This window comes from Glycine soja, chromosome 15, assembly GCF_004193775.1.
Source record: "Glycine soja cultivar W05 chromosome 15, ASM419377v2, whole genome shotgun sequence".
NCBI lineage: Eukaryota > Viridiplantae > Streptophyta > Magnoliopsida > Fabales > Fabaceae > Glycine > Glycine soja.
Genome location: NC_041016.1, coordinates 25,266,040 through 25,285,491, shown reverse-complemented (window position 1 = coordinate 25,285,491; position 19,452 = coordinate 25,266,040). Strand labels below are relative to the sequence as shown.

The window sequence follows — 19,452 nt, the reverse complement described above, 5'->3', positions numbered from 1 at the left end:
TTTCTCCAAGAAGGTAGGCCCGTCTATCCGCTACAAGGTTACCGCTCGTGCGTCGAAAAAGGAAAGGCGAATTGGGACCAACTCTTGGCTAGCATGGGGGGGCGTCTGTTAATTGGTTCCCTCGCTAGAAGGAAGGAAGAATCAAGATTCTATCTTCATGCGAAGGATGTCCAAATGTTCCCTTGATGGGAACAAGGGGTTGTATTAATTATAATCCCGTCCTCGCCATAAGACAGCTTGGCTACCCCATGAGAGGAGCGCCATTAGACGAAAGCATCACGCCTTTCATCGCACGGGGTTTTAGTGACCACAACGCGAGGGTACTCCAAGGAGTTCGCAAGGCATGGGATGCAGCGTGAAGAAAGGACAAAGAGCTTAGGGGAAGCAGTAATGGGAGCATCGGCGGCTATCATAAGTGGCTGAGAGTCCGGACACAAGGATTGGATTGGCTCCCAAATCTAAAGACTGTGAGAGACGATGAGGTTAAAGCTTCGGAAGAAAGTGATGAGGTACAAGCCCTAAAGGCAGAGCTTGAAAGAGCCCGGGTAGTCGAAGAGAAGTTCAAGTCCATAGCCATCAAAGTCTGAAAAGAGTATGATGAACTAAGGGACGTCAATATGGCCACCGCTGAAGCCTTGGAACGAGAAACCAAGAAGGCCCGAAAGGAAGAACACGACCAAAGCAAAGTTTTGAGGGGCTTTATAGGGCAGCAATAGTGAGCTCAAGCTCCAAAGAGGTGAAAGGAATCATCACGGGTCAAAGGCATGATCTTGAAGGACGAGCTAAAGGCTTGCCTTAGGTCGAAAAGAAATTTGTCCCAACAGTTAAGCAAGACTGAAGGGAATATGTGGGCCATCATCGATGAGTGCAAAGAGAAGTTAAATCTAGCGGCGACTCATGAGCAAAGGCTAGAGGATGAGTACGCCAAGATATCAGCAGAAAGGGAAGCAAGGGAAAGGGTAATTGATTCATTGCACCAAGAGGCAACAATGTGGACGGACCGATTTGCTCTTACTTTGAACAGGAGTCAAGAACTTCCCCCATTGCTAGCCAAGGCCAAAGCAGTGGCGGACACCTACTCCGCCCCCGAGGAGATCCACGGACTTCTCAGCTATTGTCAGCATATGATAGACTTAATGGACCATATGATTAGAAACCGCTAGGAAGTTTGTATTGTCGCTCAGATCTTGACTAGTTATAACTTTTTGAATAAAATGAGTTTATCCCACGTTTTTACTCCAAAAATCAGTGCGAATCAAGTCACTCCCACATTTTATCTCTAGCATGCATTGTATGTTGGTCTCGTCCTTTGTCACGGGAAGCCGGAAGGTCCATATCACCTTCTTAATTGTACACATGGGGCACTGCGCCCCCAAATGCGCAAGTAAGAAGAGATAATTTTCCGGGCTCTCGTGTCCGTAAAATGCATTCATATCATGCATCGCATAAGCATCTCTTCATAACATCATAATGAACATATCGTTCCTGCATTTGTTCGTTATCATATTCTAGCCTCACATTTTGCATGAGTCATGGCATCATCATGCATATGCGTTCAACAAACTTTTTGATCTGCAAAATTGCATACCATTTGTTTTCATGTTTGCTCATCCTTGTGTTTTCCTCTACAAAAACAAAAAAGGGGAAGCGTGAAACTTCACACTACATTCTTAGTTGCATGTGTTAGGCACCATGAGCCAACCATGTTAGGATCATAAACCCATTTCTAAAAAAAAAAAAAACACACAACAACAAAACAAAATAATTGAACATGGTACCTAATGCATGGTTAACTAGGAAATGGTGTTTCTTCGGGCATCTCAATTTCATAATTACATTTTCCATGCATAGCTTAAAGTATGCCCGAGTCATTCATCCCTATGAGATGTTGTTGAAGTATTGGCGATCAGAATTGCCATTCCTTGGATTATAGGGTTGAACCAAGCTCATGCTTTTATAAAAAGGTTCATCAAGTCAAGTTGAAATATGGAAGTAACCGTCTTGCAAAATTGGGGCAAAAGATGAATCGAGTCACATCACTGCTTCGTCTACTGCCAAACATATTTAGGATTGTTGATGTCCTTGTTACTTCCAGTTTCACCTTGACAAAGATGTCATGGACCATGTTGAAAATCTAAATTGATTCAACCCCATATCCTGCGTAAAAATTCGCAATCTTCAACTGTACATCATTCGCATACATCCATGCTTTTCATTGGTTGCATTGCTCATTGCATTCTTTCCTTGAAAAATAAAATAAAATAAAATAAAATGAACTTAATCATTGTTATCAAAAAAAAAAAACATGCTTTACGGCGTCCTCACCGAACTTGTGCTAGAGCTAGAGTAATGGGTGAAGTAGAGGAGATACAAGAGAAGATGAAGGCCGACATGGAGGCCATTAAAGAGAAAATGGCCACAATGATGGAGGCCATGATGAGCGTGAAGAAGATAATGGAAGCCAATGCGGTTGCAATTGCCGCTACCAGCGTTGTTGCTAAGGTGAACTTGATGTCCCCATCCGGCATCAACCAAATGAATCATCCAACCTCAGATATGGTAGGCAAAGATTTGGGAAGTACGGGCAGCCCCCATAATGTACAAATTCAAAACGAGCACGCCTTCCCGCCATATGGCTTGCCTCTCAACTATACGCCACCCAAAGTGGCGTACACTCCCAATAAGAATGTCAATAACTCCACTCCTATACCCATTGAGAGCCAACAACCCCAAACTGATCATGCACATGTCTCTTAAACCGTGGGGGGACACATGAAATTCCCCACCACAATCTAGCCGACTTCGAGCCTTGCCTCGGATATGCCACGGAAGGGCAAGCAGTTGGTGGTATACCCCTACAAAACCCTTTGGAAGGCCCTCAGTATCACCCACAACTACACCTCTTGCATTCCACGACAAGTAAAAACCCTCATGCTATGGCAGAAATGGGAAAGTTGGATCATCTAGAGGAAAGGCTCAGGGCCATTGAAGGAGGTGAAGATTATGCCTTTGCTAACCTAAAAGAGTTGTTCCTAGAACCCAATATCATCACCCCTCCCAAGTTCAAGGTGCTGGACCTTGACAAGTACAAGGGGACTACTTGTCCTAAGAACCATCTAAAGATGTATTGTCAGAAGATGGGGGAATACGCAAAAGATGAGGAATTGCTAATACATTCCTTCCAAGAAAGTCTTACTGGGGTAGCTGTTACCTGGTACACTAACTTGGAATCTTCCCGAGTCCATTCTTGGAAGGACCTAATGGTTGCCTTTGTTAGGCAATATCAGTACAATTTTGATATGGTTCCGGATAGGATGCAACTACAGAACATTTGCAAAAAGGGGGACGGATCTTTCAAAGAACACGCCCAAAAGGTGGAGGGATCTGGCGGCCCAGGTGGTACCCCCAATGATGGAAAGGGAGACGATGATCGTGATGGTAGACACATTATCGATACTCTACTATGAAAAGATGGTGGGCTACGCACCTTCAAAGCTTTGCGGATTTGGTCTTCACCAGTGAAAGGATCGATGTGGGTCCGAAAAGAGGCAAATTTGATCATCCTACTAGGACGAATGAGAAAACTGGGGCAAATAAAGAGGGTGAGGATGAGGGAGAAACCCATGCTGTGACTGCCATTCCTGTACGGCCAAGTTTCCCACCAACCCAACAATATCTTTACTCAGCCAATAACAAACTTTCTCCTTACCCACCACCCAGTTATCCACAAAGGTCATCCCTAAATCTACCACAAAGTCTGTCTACCGCACTTCCAATGACGAACACCACCTTTAGCACAAACCAAAAAAAACACCAACCAATAAATGAATTTTGCAGTGAAAAGCCTGTAGGATTCACCCCAAGTTCCGGTGTCATATGCTAACTTGCTCCCATATCTACTTGATAACGCAATGGCAGCCATAACCCCTGCTAGGTTCCCTCAAACCCCCATTTTTCTGAGGATATGACTCGAACGCAACATGTGTATATCGTGGGGGATCCCTGGGGCATTCCATTGAGCACTGTATGACCCTCAGGCGTAAGGTGCAAGGTCTAATTGATGCGGGCTGGCTGAAATTTGAGGAGAATCGCGTGTAAATCCTGACATTGACAAGAGATGCCACACATGGGGCAATTTTGAAAACTGTTGTTAGATGTCTCTAATGACTCATCAGGATTTTCAAGTGCAAGCCATTGGTCAGTTTGCTCAAGCGACCTGTGCTCCTGAGTTTGGACTTCCAAGATCGTTCAATCAGAGATTACTCGTCTTGCACGTTGGTGGGGTTGCCGTAAAACAATGAGTAAAGTTCAAAACAAATAAGTTTCAAAATAAAAAATAAGTTTCAAAATAAAAAAAAAAATAAAAAATAAAAAAAAAATAAAAAGGCATTTGATTGACTGTGTTTTCAAGTAAAAATATAGACGTTCATGTGACCTCATTTTGTCTTTTTAGAGAGAAGTGAGTTATCAAGAATAGGATGTTGGACAAATGGCCTCAGTTACCTTAAGAAAAAAGGGGGTTGAATTAAGATGCAAAGACTATTCCCCAATTGAACTATCACTCTCTCTTTTCGGATTAACAATGCACACAGAGATAACCCTTCCCTTGTGTTCAGGAATCCTCTACAACAAGAGACCCACGGTCTCTTAATCCCTTTTCAGAAATAAGAAGAAGAGAAGAAGAGGTCTCTCGTAAAAGAGGTAGATTGTAAAATGAAGATCAATCAAAAATTCCTTATTGAATAAGCAAGTGGTTGACCAAGGAATCTTTTTGAGAGGATAAGACATTTCAGTTCAGAAAAACTCTTGATCTTTCGAGAGGATAAAACTGTTTGGGCAATGAAAACTCTCTATAAAACATTTGAATGGCCATTCATAAAACATTTGAATAGATATGTCTCTTGGAAATTATTTTCTGAAAATCCCCTCTGGTAATCAATTACAAGACTTATGTAATCGATTACAGGTTTTAAAAATTTGAATTAAAACATTTTCAAACTGCTGGTAATCAATTACCAGAGAGCAAATCTCAATTTGAAAGGATAGAATTCCTTGGTCAAACCTTTTGCTTCTTCAATTTGGAAACTTCTCCCTAAGGTTCTAGAGATCAACTTGATCATATATCTTGATTTTCTTGGATTCTTGGATTCTTGCCTTGAATAAAACTTGGAAGCACTTGATCCTTTGGCATCATCAAAACATCAAAACATCTTGCTTCTACATAGGACTCATTTGACTTAATCCATCAAAAAATCCTTCAACTATTTCTCGTCCTTGGAAAATTGTTTTTGCAAGAATCAACTGCTTCTTTCATTCTTCCTCACTACAAGGCTATGAAAACAAGACAACGATTGGTACCTCAAAGCCTTACACTGGGGCAATGAGGGGCATCGTGCATGAGCCTCAAGTGAACCTAGGGGCAGATTAGAAGTTCTCACCCAATAGGTTCCCTCCTACAAGGTCATGACGAAAGACAACGATTGGTACCTCAAAGCCTTACACTGGGGCAATGAGGGGCACCGTGCATGAGCCTCAAGTGAACATAGGGGCCGATCAAAAGTTCTCACCCATCGATGTTTTCAACAAAAAAAAAGGGGGGGACAAAATAGATTGATTAAACGACAAACAACTCTATTGCCATCACTCCAAAATGGTCAAGTGACTAGATCAAACAGAACACACACTCTGAGGGAGTTCCCGGGGAGATTTGCAAAAAAGGATAGGATGAGGTTGCATGAATTATCACCTCTTTCAAAAGGACAGTCAATCTGTGTTTTCCAAAAAAAAAAAAAAAAAAAAAAAAAAATTAAATCAAAATCAAAATCACAAAATAGGGAAAGAATGTTATGAACATTGTACAACTTTCCATTACATTGCATTGTTTCATATGAAGTTCGCATTTACCAAATTTCACGACAAAGGTTGCATGCATCTGCATCCCTAAAAATCATGTTAACTGCATAGATTTCCTACATCTAATCTTGTGGATTTGGGATGACCGGCCCTCTCGATGAGTCGATCTCTTGCTTTCTCATAAGGGTGGACCCTTGGGTACTTGTACCTATCACTTTTAGAGGACTACACGTCCTCGCCAACAGAGGGCTGCACGCCCTCACCTTCAGAGGACTACATGTCCTCGCCTTGAGAGGACTACACGTCCTCACCATCAGAGGGCTGCACGCCCTCACCTCCAAAGGACTACATGTCCTCGCCTTGAGAGGGCTACACGCCCTCATCTTGGGTACTAGTTACCCTCACCGTTGAGAGGACTACACGTCCTCGCCAGTAGAGGGCTGCACACCCTCACCTCTAGAGGACTACACGTCCTCGCCTTGAGAGGGCTACCCGCCCTCGCCTTGGGTACTAGGTACCCTCACCTTCAGAGGACTACATGTCCTCACCTTCGTAGGGCTACATGCCCTCACCTTTAGAGGACTGCACGCCCTCACCTCCAGAGGACTACATGTCCTCGCCTTGAGAGGGCTACACGTCCTCACCTTGGGTACTAATTACCCTCACCGTTGAGAGGACTACACGTCCTCGCCTTTAGAGGACTACACATCCTCGCCAACAGAGGGCTGTACGCCCTCACCTTCAGAGGACCACATATCCTCGCCTTGAGAGGGCTACACGCCCTCACCTTGGGTACTAGTTACCCTCACCGTTGAGAGGACTACACGTCCTCGCCTTGAGAGGACTACACGTCCTCACCATCAGAGGGCTGCACGCCCTCACCTCCAGAGGACTACATGTCCTCGCCTTGAGAGGGCTACACGCCCTCACCTTGGGTACTAGTTACCCTCACCGTTGAGAGGACTACACGCCCTCGCCTTGAGAGGACTACACGTCCTCACCATCAGAGGGCTGCACGCCCTTACCTCCAGAGGACTACATGTCCTCGCCTTGAGAGGGCTACACGCCCTCACCTTGGGTACTAGTTACCCTCACCGTCAGAGGACTACACGTCCTCGCCTTGAGAGGACTACACGTCCTCACCACCAGAGGGCTGCACGCCCTCACCTCCAGAGGACTATAAGTCCTCGCCTTGAGAGGGCTACACGCCCTCACCTTGGGTACTAGTTACCTTCACCTTCAGAGGACTACACGTCCTCGCCTTCAAAGGGTCATGTACCTTCAACTTCAGAGGACTACACGTCCTCGCCGTCAAAGGGTCATGTGCCTTCACCTTTGTAGGGCTACATGCCCTCACCTTCAGAGGACTACACGTCCTCACCTTTAGAGGACTACACGTCCTCGCCATCAGAGGACTACATGTTCCCCATTTTCAAAGGGGGGCATGCCCTCACCTTCAGAGGATTGCACGTCCTTGCCATCATAGGACTACACTCCCTCGCCTTCGAAAGGCGACACGTCCTGAACTTCAGAGGGCTACACGCCCTCGCCTTTAGAGGACTACGCGTCCTCACTTTCAGTGGGCTCCATATCCACACCTTAAGATAATTTAAGGTCCTCTGTCCTTAAATGCTTAACCGAGACTTGCACTCCCGGTTAAGGGACCAGTAGTTTCCTTTTAACGGTTCCTGGGCCACCCCCTGATATTGGAGGAGGGCCAACTGTGCGAGCACAACTAGAGAGGGAGGCTATCACACTGCTACTATGCATACTGGGGCAAGATTTCACCCGTGCCGCTGCAAAGAGACGAGTGCGGATCATGCGCACCAACATGACCACTCTTACACAGATATAGATGACATTGCTACTTAGCAACATTCTGCCCAGCGACCGCAACGCCAATCTCCCCCTGCAAAAGTATCAGTTGGTCTGTGTCGTCCCGACATGGGTAAGTATGCATATAGTTCAACTGATTTCTGATACCATCTATTGTTTGCAGGGATCGCACCCACAAGACACCCAGTGGACCCGGAAAAGTCCAACAGGGCCCTGGGGCCTCTATCAGTCCTACAGGGTGCCCGTACCCCCCCGGCAAGGTTATGTCATCATAGTTCTACAGAGTACCTGTAACCTCCAGCAAGGGCATCAGGCCCCCTACTGATCGAGCTTTCATCAAGAAGTACTGCGTCCCTAGGCAGGCGCAGGGCGAAACACCACAGCAGCATTGGGATGGCCGGTAGCGGGCAATAGACACATCGCCACCACCTCTAGAGTTCACCTCAGCTCATCCGCAAAAAGGTTAGAGCGTTGCCTACGACACATGGCCGACCAGCAGGCTACCAAGTCCAAAGCCAAAGGTAAGCAAAGTACTAGGTCAGTGACTGACAAGTCATAACGCGTCCAGCTCAAGACGTTAAAGAAGCGCTACTAGGAGGCAACCTAGTACCTTTTGAATCTATGCTTGTTATTTGATCACTTTTTATAGTAGGACGCACCTAGTTGCTCATGATCCTGGGAATTTAAATAAAACAAGCGCAAGCTCGGAAGGTAGTCATACCTCACAAAATATATATATGTATGTTTAGGTAGTGAAAATACCTTAGATATGCATGTATGTGACAAAAAAAATACTTCACAAAATATATATATGTATGTTTAGGTAGAAAGATACCTTAGATATGCATGTATGTAAACGAAAATACACTTCACAAAATATATATATGTATGTTTAGGTAGCAAGATACCTTAGATATGCATGTATGTAGCAAAAAGATACCTCACAAAATATATATATGTATGTTTAGCTGGCAAGATACCTTGGATATGCATGTATATAGCAAAAATACCTCACAAAAATATACACATGTTTAGGTAGCAAAATACCTCATGAAAAAAAAGAAGAAAAAAAAAAACAAACAAGAAAAAGAAATAAACAAATGATAATGATAAAAAAAAAAAGGAAAAAAGAAAAAAATAAGTTGTCAAGCTGAAAAACCAACATGCTGTTGAAAAGAGATGACTTCCAACTTTTCTTTGGAAAAATTCACTGATCATAACTAGTTTTTGAAAAAATGTGTATGCACCTGAAGGGTGAATGCTGTGAAGATTTTCCCAGACGCCCAAAATGGACTCAGATGAATGCACAAATTGATAAAAGAACATATTTTGGAAACATTGGGTTGATCTAAAAATAGAGGGAATAAATCCTGAGCCCTAGCATCACATGACCATAAAAATTTGACACTTGAGTGTCTGCATAGGTGCATGCATGACCAGTTTTGCATAAAATTTCCAAATCATCATTTTTGCATTTGTGTCATGGAAATAATGTGGGGCATCCCTTTTTATCCTTGAACCAAACCAAACCCTGACATGTATCATGTCTAGCCATTTTACAAGCCTTGAGCCAAAATCCTGACTCACCATAATCCTTACCCTCGGAAGCAAAAAAGAAAAGAAGGAAAATTTCCAATCAAAGAGAAAGTCAAAAAGAAAAGAAAGGAAATTCCCAATCAAAGAGTGGGAGAAAGCAAAAGGAAAAGAAAGAAAATTCCCAACCAAAGAATGGGAGAAAGTAAAAAAGGAAGGAAAGAAAGTTCTTGATCAAAGAAACTAGAAGAAATGTGCAGAAAGGTCTTTTAACCAGACAATATCTGAACAATACAGAATTGTCACCAAATGAACGAAAAAAGAAGGAAAGGGAACCACGACCTAAAATAGTCTTCTCCCTTTGATTACCAACCGAAATCCCGTGCGCTAGCGACCTTTTTTTCTCGCCCCGCACTAAACAAAAACAGAAAAAGAAAAAAAGCCAGAAAAATCAAAAGCCAAAAACACACAAAAGCCGAAAGAAGAAACCACCAAAAGAACCCATTCCCAAGGGAAGCCCTGTTGATCCATGATCGCGTGTAATTTTTGATTTGATAGGAAATAATTTGCAAAGTCAAGTCATGACATATCTATGGTTCGGAATTAGGATGAAACACTTACCTGTGCGAGATTGATACACTTTGAGTGGATTTCTTCTATTTTTGTCGAACCCAGTGTTTCCTCTAAATGATCATTTAGAAACGAAATGCTAACATCCAAAATCTCATTTATGGTTATGGGAGATTTCATCAGCAGACTCTCCTTCCCCGGTAGACGCATTGTTTTTCACTCAAAAAAAAAAGAGAGCATATGCTGCTCTAAATCAGTTGGAATATTTGTCTCTTTGCTAAAGCATGTTTGCATTTTAGCAAAGAAAACACTGAGACTCTTTCAAGTCTCACAAGTTATCCAGAACTACGTAGGTCTGAGTTCCTCATTGGAGGATACGTAGGAGCAAGAGCCTCGCTTTTGTCGACCACACCGCCTTTTGTTGCCATGACTCAAGAGCTGGTAGCCCGCGGAGACACCTTACGGTTATCCGCACCTCGTCATTCAGTGATCCCAAGTGTGATTGACGAGCAGAGACCAATATGGTCATCTGTGCCCTTTCCGGAGATGTCAGCATTTTCCGATGGAGACTTTTCAAGTCTCACAAGATATCCAGAACTACGTAGGTCTGAGTTCCTCATTGGAGGATACGTAGGAGCAAGAGCCTTGCTTTTGTCGGCCGCCCCATAATCTTTGTCATACTGACCCTGAGGTCATGTGACATGCACCCTTGTATCATCCAGAGGCGGCGGGCCCGATGATACGCGGAGATACCTTACGGTTATCCGCACCCTTTTGTCATCCAGAGGCGGCGGGCCCGATGACAAGCAGAGACCAAGTTTGGTCATTCTGCACCCTTGTATCATCCAGAGGCGGCGGGCCCGATGATACGCGGAGATACCTTACGGTTATTCGCACCCTTTTGTCATCCAGAGGCGGCGGGCCCGATGACAAGCAGAGACCAAGTTTGGTCATTCTGCACCCTTGTATCATCCAGAGGCGGCGGGCCCGATGATACGCGGAGATACCTTACGGTTATTCGCACCCTTTTGTCATCCAGAGGCGGCGGGCCCGATGACAAGCAGAGACCAAGTTTGGTCATTCTGCACCCTTGTATCATCCAGAGGCGGCGGGCCCGATGATACGCGAAGATACCTTACGGTTATTTGCACCCTTTTGTCATCCAGAGGCGGCGGGCCCGATGACAAGCAGAGACCAAGTTTGGTCATTCTGCACCCTTGTATCATCCAGAGGCGGCGGGCCCGATGATACGCGGAGATACCTTACGGTTATTCGCACCCTTTTGTCATCCAGAGGCGGCGGGCCCGATGACAAGCAGAGACCAAGTTTGGTCATTCTGCACCCTGGTATCATCCAGAGGCGGCGGGCCCGATGATACGCGGAGATACCTTACGGTTATTCGCACCCTTTTGTCATCCAGAGGCGACGGGCCCGATGACAAGCAGAGACCAAGTTTGGTCATTCTGCACCCTTGTATCATCCAGAGGCGGCGGGCCCGATGATACGCGGAGATACCTTACGGTTATTCGCACCCATTTGTCATCCAGAGGCGGCGGGCCCGATGACAAGCAGAGACCAAGTTTGGTCATTCTGCACCCTTGTATCATCCAGAGGCGGCGGGCCCGATGATACGCGGAAATACCCGAGTGGTTATCCGTATAAACATTCTTTTGCTATCTGTAAGACAGAACGCTTGATAGCATGCAGAGGCTGACATAGTCTTCTGCACCTTTTGTTCCTCCGGGAACAACAAGTCATTTACATGCGGAACTTTCATGGTCGCCCGCGACTCTCGTCAACCGAGAGGAGCGAAATTAGTGTCATACACTGATTTTCGGGGACCTTTGCTTGATGACATGCGACCATTCTTTGGTCCTTGTGAGGTGCTTGGCATCCATCATTAGGCAATTTGTGAAATTCTAGGAGCGACAAGTCATGGTCGCCCGCGACTCTCGTCAACCGAGAGGAGCGAAATTAGTGTCATACACTGATTTTCGGGGACCTTTGCTTGATGACATGCGACCATTCTTTGGTCCTTGTGAGGTGCTTGGCATCCATCATTAGGCAATTTGTGAAATTCTAGGAGCGACAAGTCATGGTCACCCGCGACTCTCGTCAACCGAGAGGAGCGAAATTAGTGTCATACACTGATTTTCGGGGACCTTTGCTTGATGACAAGCGACCATTCTTTGGTCCTTGTGAGGTGCTTGGCACCCATCATTAGGCAATTTGTGAAATTTTGGGAACAACAAGTCATTTGCATGTGGAGATTTTATGGTCACCTGCGACTCTCGTCAAATCAAGAGGAACGAAATTAGTGTCTTATCTTTACTTTCCTTTTATCTCCAATAAAAGACAAGTAAAGAGGGGCAACTGTCATACCCTAATTTCGTCCGGGGACCTTTGCTCGATGACGTGCGACCATTCTTTGGTCCTCGTGAGGTGCTTGGCACCCATCATTAGGCAATTTGTGAAATTCCAGGACATGCCGAAAAACCAAAAAAATATTGATGCACAATCCGTAAGTTTCCGTGACACACCGGAAATCAAATGGAAGCATCGTTGCATAATTAAGTGAGGTTCCGTAACATTCCGTAAGTCAAAAAGGGGATGATTATGTAATCCGCAAGGTTCCGTAACATTACGGAAAGAAAACAAGTATCGTTACGAAATTCGTAAGTTTCCGTAACTTTACGAAAAAAGAATCACCAACAAACAGCAGAGGGGGGTGTACTTAGTAAAAATGGGGGTGCAAATAGCACCCAGGCCCACTTGGGCCCTCCGGAATATTCCTCCAGAAGGCGGTTGCTTCTGGAGGAAGCAACCCTGCTCGCCTGGGCAAGCTGAGCTCGCCTGGGCGAGCTGGGCGGCAACCACCTCCCCTATTTTGCTATAAATAGGGGAGGAAGGCAAGAAGGAAGGGGTTCAGCCCCTGAGGCACTTTTCTCTCTTTCGAATTTGCTTGGAAAAATCGTTTCCGTGAAGAAAATCTAAGCCGAGGCGCTTCCGAAACGTTTCCGTAACGTTTTCCGTGAGGAATTTCGCAAAGGTTTCAACCGTTCTTCGACGTTCTTCATTCGTTCTTCATCGTTCTTCGATCTTCAACGGGTAAGTACCTCGAACCAAGCTTTTCGATTCATTCTATGTACCCGTAGTGGTCCACATTGTGTTTCGTGCATTTTTATTCTCGTTTTGTTTACTTTTTATACCCCCTGTTGACGTGCTTAAGCCATTTTACTTAAGTCATTTCTCGCTTAACTTAAAAATAAAATAAATTTCCACCGAACGTTTGAATTGTATTATCCATTAACTTCGGTTAAAATAAATTCCGACCGTTCGGTCGTGCCGTAACCACGTTGGAAATCAAAAAGAGGTAAAAAATAATATAATAATCAAAAAGACATCTTTTAGTAAAATAAAGCGGAAAATCAATCGGACGTTTTCTCTTTGGGATTTCTCATTCTTAATCGAATTGATTAATAACTAAAGTGAAACTAAAGGCTAAAATCAATTCGCCTAGTCAAGCTCGTCCATAAAAATAGGCTTTTGAAGTTTGTCATTTCATTTTCTCACTAAGTAAAATGGATCATTTTTAAGGTCCAACGCCTTAAAATGATCACCTCTTAAAGTAAAAAAGAATCACTTGATAAGCAAGAACTACGTAGGTCTGATTTCCTCATCGCAATTGAGGATACGTAGGAGCAAGAGCCTTGCTTTTGTCGACCACCCCAAGAGATCGTTAATGGTCCAAATGCCTTAACGTTTCTTTCCTTTCAAAAACAAGAGATCGTTAATGGTCCAATGCCTTAACGTTTCTCTCCTTTCAAAATCAAAAGACCGTTTAATGGTCCAACACCTTAAATGACCTTTTGTTCAAATAAAAAACATATTTTGCAAAAAAGACAAAAAACAAACTTAAACCAAACACTTTGTTCCGAAAGAACTACGTAGGTCTGATTTTCTCATCCCAAATTGAGGAATACGTAGGAGCAAAGGGAAACACCCTTGTCGACCACAAAAAAGAAAAAATATAAAAAGGGTATAAAGGATATAAGGACATAAAAGGGAACGTAAAAATCAAAGTCATGTTTGCACATTCGATTAAAGGCTGCCGTCCCTTGGGGCGGACGTGTGGGGTGCTAATACCTTCCCCGTGCGTAAATACGACTCCCGAACCTTTTCACTAAAAAGTTCGTAGATCGCGTCTTTTCCGGTTTTTCCGACGTTTTCCTCAAATAAACGTTGGTGGCGACTCCGCGCGTATTCCTTTCGTGGAACACGCATCCCGCGAGTCACGCGTCGCCCTCCCGCCGAAGGGTAGGTTGCGACAGTAGTAAAAGCAAAGAAGGAGATAGAAAAAGAAAAACTCCCTAAGTCATGGTGGAGGAAGAGTAGGGTGGAGTAAGGAAGTCTCTTCCACCACTACGTCCACTAGAGAAGGGTTCGTGAGGAATGGCTTAAGTCGATGTCCATTGACCTTGAAGCTCTTGTTTGTGGAGTCGCTTTTGATCTCAACTGTACCATAAGGAAAAACATTAGTAACAACAAAAGGACCAATCCACTTAGACCTCAACTTACCACTCATGAGTCCTAGCCTAGAATTATACAATAACACTTTTTGCCCAACCATGAAGTCCTTTTTAACTATCATGCTATCATGGAACTTCTTGGTCTTTTCTTTGTAGAACTTGGCATTCTCGTAGGCTTCTAGGCGGATTTCATCTAACTCACTCAGTTGCAACTTCCTTTCCTCACCAGCTTGATCCATAGAGAAGTTGCAAGTCTTCACTGCCTAGTATGCTTTGTGCTCAATTTCCACTGGAAGATGACATGCCTTTCCAAAGACAACCCGATAAGGAGACATTCCTATGGGTGCTTTGTAGGCAGTCCGATGTGCCCAGAGAGCATCATCAAGCCTGGTACTCCAATCTTTCCTGCTTGGCTGCACAATCTTCTCTAGAATTCTCTTGATTTCCCTGTTAGAAATTTCTGTCTGTCCATTGGTCTGGGGGTGGTATGGTGTGGATACCTTGTGTACCACCCCATACTTTTTAAGCAGGGCATGCATTGTTCTGTTGCAAAAATGGGTTCCTTGATCGCTAACAATTGCTTTAGGTACTCCAAACCTGCAGAACAGATTAGACCTGACAAAATCTGCAACAACTTTAGCATCATTAGTTCTAGTGGGTTTGGCTTCCACCCATTTTGAAACATAGTCAACTGCAAGGAGAATGTAAACATAACCAAAAGAGACAGGAAAAGGGCCCATGAAATCTATACCCCAGACATCAAACACCTCACAAAATAGCATAGGTTGCTGAGGCATTTGTTGTCGCCATGTAAGTGTATTTCCTGCTCTCTGACACTGCTCACAAGTGCTGCAGATCTTCCACTCATCTTTAAAGATGGTGGGCCAATAAAAACCACAATCAAGCACTTTGCGAGCTGTCCTTTGAACACCTAGATGACCTCCCGATGCGGAAGAATGACAGAACTGCAGGACTGAGTCAGTCTCATGATCTGGAATGCACCGTCTAATGACCTGGTCACTGCACAATTTCCACAAGTAGGGGTCATCCCAAATAAAATGCTTAGCATCACTTTTAATTTTATCTTTTTGGGCCTTAGATGCTAAGGGAGGAAAAACAGAAGCAACTAAATAATTGACAACGTTAGCAAACCAGGGAGTAGAAAGAGAGTTAGAAATACTATACAATATATACAAATGATCATCCGGGAAATCATCCCGAATAGGTGAATCTGCATCAGATACAAGTTCGATCCGACTCAAATGATCAGCAACTAGATTTTGTGCTCCACTCCTATCACGGATCTCCAAGTCAAACTCTTGGAGCCAGAGCATCCATCGGATCAACCTAGGCTTAGAATCAGCCTTCTTCAACAAGTACTTTAGAGCTGCATGGTCAGTATAAACAATAATGCGGGTACCAAGCAAATAAGATCGAAATTTTTCAAGAGCAAAAACTATGGCTAGAAGCTCTTTCTCAGTAGTAGTATAATTTGCTTGGGCAGCATCTAAAGTCCTAGAAGCATAATATATCACCCTGGGCAATTTATCAATTTTTTGAGCAAGGACAGCCCCCGATGCATAATTTGATGCATCACACATAAGCTCAAAAGGGGCTGTCCAATCGGGTGCCTGGATGATGGGGGTGGTAGTCAACGCTCTATTGAGGCAATCAAAAGCCTCTTTGCATCTGTCATTGAAGTCAAACTCCACCTCCTTTTGCAACAAGTTGGACAGTGGAAGGGCTACTTTGCTAAAATCTCTTATAAAGCGCCTGTAGAATCCTGCATGATCAAGAAAAGATCGCACCTCTCGCACACAAGAGGGGTAAGGCAATTGTGAAATAACAGAAATTTTTGCAGGATCTACTTCAATACCCTTATTGGAAATAATGTGCCCTAAAACTATACCTTACTCAACCATAAAATGACATTTTTCAAAATTTAGAACAAGGTTAGTTTCAATGCATCTATTCAAAACTTTTTCCAAACTATTCAAACAACCATCAAAAGAGGATCCATATACAGTGAAATCATCCATAAACACCTCTATGCAATTTTCAAAAAAATCACTAAAAATACTAATCATGCACCGCTGGAAGGTACCAGGGGCATTGCACAGGCCGAAAGGCATCCTCCTATAGGCAAAAGTGCCGAAGGGGCAGGTGAATGTGGTCTTTTCCTGATCCTCAAGAGCAATAGTAATTTGCATATAACCAGAAAAACCATCAAGGAAACAGTAGTGGGATTTACCTGCCAGGCGTTCAAGCATCTGGTCAATGAATGGCAGGGGAAAATGGTCCTTTTTGGTAACCTGGTTCAGCCTCCTATAGTCAATGCAGACTCTCCAACTGTTCTGCACCCGAGTAGGAATTAGCTTCTCCTTCTCATTTTTTATCACTGTGAGGCCGGTCTTCTTCGGGACTACCTGGACGGGACTCACCCATTGGTTGTCGGAGATAGGATAAATGATTCCAGCTTGCAAAAGCTTGGTTATCTCCTTCTTCACTACATCAAGAATCACCGAGTTGAGTCTTCTCTACGGCTGTCTTACTGGTTTAGCTCCATCCTCTAAATTTATTCGATGCATACATGTGGATGGGCTAATACTAGGAATGTCCGCCAGGGTCCAACCTATAGCCTTCTTATGCTTCTTGAGAACTGACAACAACTTCTCCTCTTGCTCATCAGCAAGGGAGGCAGATATAATCACTAGAAAACTCTTGCTATCATCCAAGTAAGCGTATTTTAAATTTGATGGCAGAGGCTTCAATTCTGGTGTGGTCGGCTGGACAATGGTAGAAGGGGATGGTTTCTCAGCCTTTACCTCATAAAGAAAGTCAGAGGTATGTGTACTTCCTGAAACATGGTTAGTCCTATCTGACTCTATAAAATCAATCTCAAGAGGTAAAACACCACCACCAGGCATGCAATCAATATCATTCTCAGATTCACTCTCAGCATCAAATTCAGACATATGATCAAGTACAATTTCAGACTCAATGCATGAAGAGTGAGAGGCATGCAGATTAGAATAAAGATCAGTCATGTATTCATCAACAACATGGTCAATTATTTCAGCACGAAATACAGAAAGATCTTCAGATGGGTATTTCATAGCATCCAGAATATTAAAATGAACAGTTATATCACCAAACTCCATGGACAGTGTGCCTGCATAAACATCTATCTTAGTTCTAGCAGTTTTCATAAAGGGTTTGCTTAGAATGATGGGAACTGATCATTGAGAAAATCCATCTTCCATATTCAAAATATAAAAATCAACAGGGAAAATCAGTTCACCAACTCTAACTAAGACATCTTCTATGAAACCAACAGGGTAGGCAACACTTCTATTAGCTAAATGAATTACCACATCAGTTGACTGCAAGGGGCCTAGAGATAGAGAATTAAAAATAGACAGAGGCATAACACTAACAGAAGCTCCTAAATCTAGCATGGCATTGTCAAACTTACTATTCCCTATGATACAAGGTATGCTGAATGTACTTGGATCTTTGCATTTTTCAGGAATTTGAGGAACAGATTTACCAATCAATGCGGAGACATTTCTGCCCATGCTAATCCATTCACTTCCTTTAAGCTTCTGCTTATTAGTGCACAGCTCCTTCAAGAATTTGGCATATCTTGGAATTTGCTTTATTGCATCCAACAGAGGTATGTTTACCTCTACTTTTCTAAACGTTTCCAAGATCTCTTTCTCTGCCTCTTCCATTTTTTTGTTGGAAACTGCTCTTGGAGGGAATGGAAGAGGGGGAATGTGCTGCTTCTGCAAATCAGAATTACCTGTGGAAGAAGATTCACCTGCACAGAAATTGTTAGGTAAATTTTTGTCATCACCTTTTTCTGGAGTAGAGTGAAGTTTGGCAGGTTCATTTGCAGATGAGGAAGGTGCTACAATTTGAGGTCCTTGACACTGCTTTCCCGACCTCAATGAAATGGCACTGACATTTTTGGGATTTTGGACAGCTTGAGAAGGCAACTTGTCAGAATTCTGGGACTGTTGTTGATTCAATTGGGTAGCCAATTGTCCCATCTGATTGGTTAAGCTCTGAATGGAGGCTCTGGTCTTTTGCTGAAACTGCATGTTCTGCATAGTCATTTGCCTCACAAGTTCTTCGAGGGAAGGTTGTGGAGGGGCCTCAACTGTTGGTTGTTTCTGGGGTTGTTGCTGTTGTTGGATTGGTGGAGGAATGTATGGTCTGCTTGGGCCAGCAACATTTTGGAAGGAAGGAGCAGGCTGCTGTTGTTGTTGCTGAGGGCTGGACCATCTGAGGTTAGGGTGATTCCTCCATCCAGGGTTGTATCTGTTGCTGGAGAGGTCATAATTGTTCTGCTGTGGTTGATTTTGCTGCTGAGGTTGAGGAGGTCTATTGTAAATATTTGCAGCATAAGCTTCAGGCTGCTCAATTGCTCCAGGTTGCTGCATGGAAGGGCAAAGGTCTGTATGGTGGTCAGCAGAGGAGCACAAACCACAAACCCTTACAACAGGTACAAATTTCTGATTCAAGGCCAGCTGGGTTACCAAGTTAACCAATGCATCCAGTTTGCCTTCAAGCTTCTTAGTTTCAGATGATGCAGATGGGTTTGTAGCTACCTCATGCACTCCTCTAATGACTATGGCATCATTTCTGGCGCTAAACTGCTGGGAGTTGGAAGCCATCTTCTCAATTAAATTTCTGGCTTCGGCAAGAGTCATGTCTCCAAGGGCTCCACCACTGGCAGCATCTATCATACTTCTCTCCATATTACTGAGTCCTTCATAAAAATATTGGAGAAGAAGCTGTTCTGAAATCTGATGGTGGGGGCAACTGGCACATAGTTTCTTAAATCTCTCCCAGTACTCATACAGGCTCTCTCCACTGAGTTGTCTAATACCTGAGATATCCTTCCTGATGGCTGTGGTCCTGGAAGCAGGGAAAAATTTCTCTAAGAATACTCTCTTAAGGTCATCTCAGCTCGTGATGGACCTTGGAGCAAGGTAATATAGCCAGTCCTTTGCCACTCCCTCTAATGAATGAGGAAAAGCCTTCAGAAATATGTGATCCTCTTGGACATCTAGGGGTTTCATGGTGGAGCAGACAATGTGAAATTCTTTCAAATGTTTGTGCG

At 43.8% G+C, this 19,452-nt stretch overlaps 1 non-coding gene across 1 annotated transcript; it reads left to right on the top strand.

The window, feature by feature from the left end:
- The first annotated feature begins 19,133 nt into the window (after positions 1-19,133).
- Positions 19,134-19,240, top strand: LOC114388847. Its single transcript, XR_003661636.1, has one exon. It is a non-coding gene; the product is annotated as a small nucleolar RNA R71 (small nucleolar RNA).
- Positions 19,241-19,452: the final 212 nt, after the last annotated feature.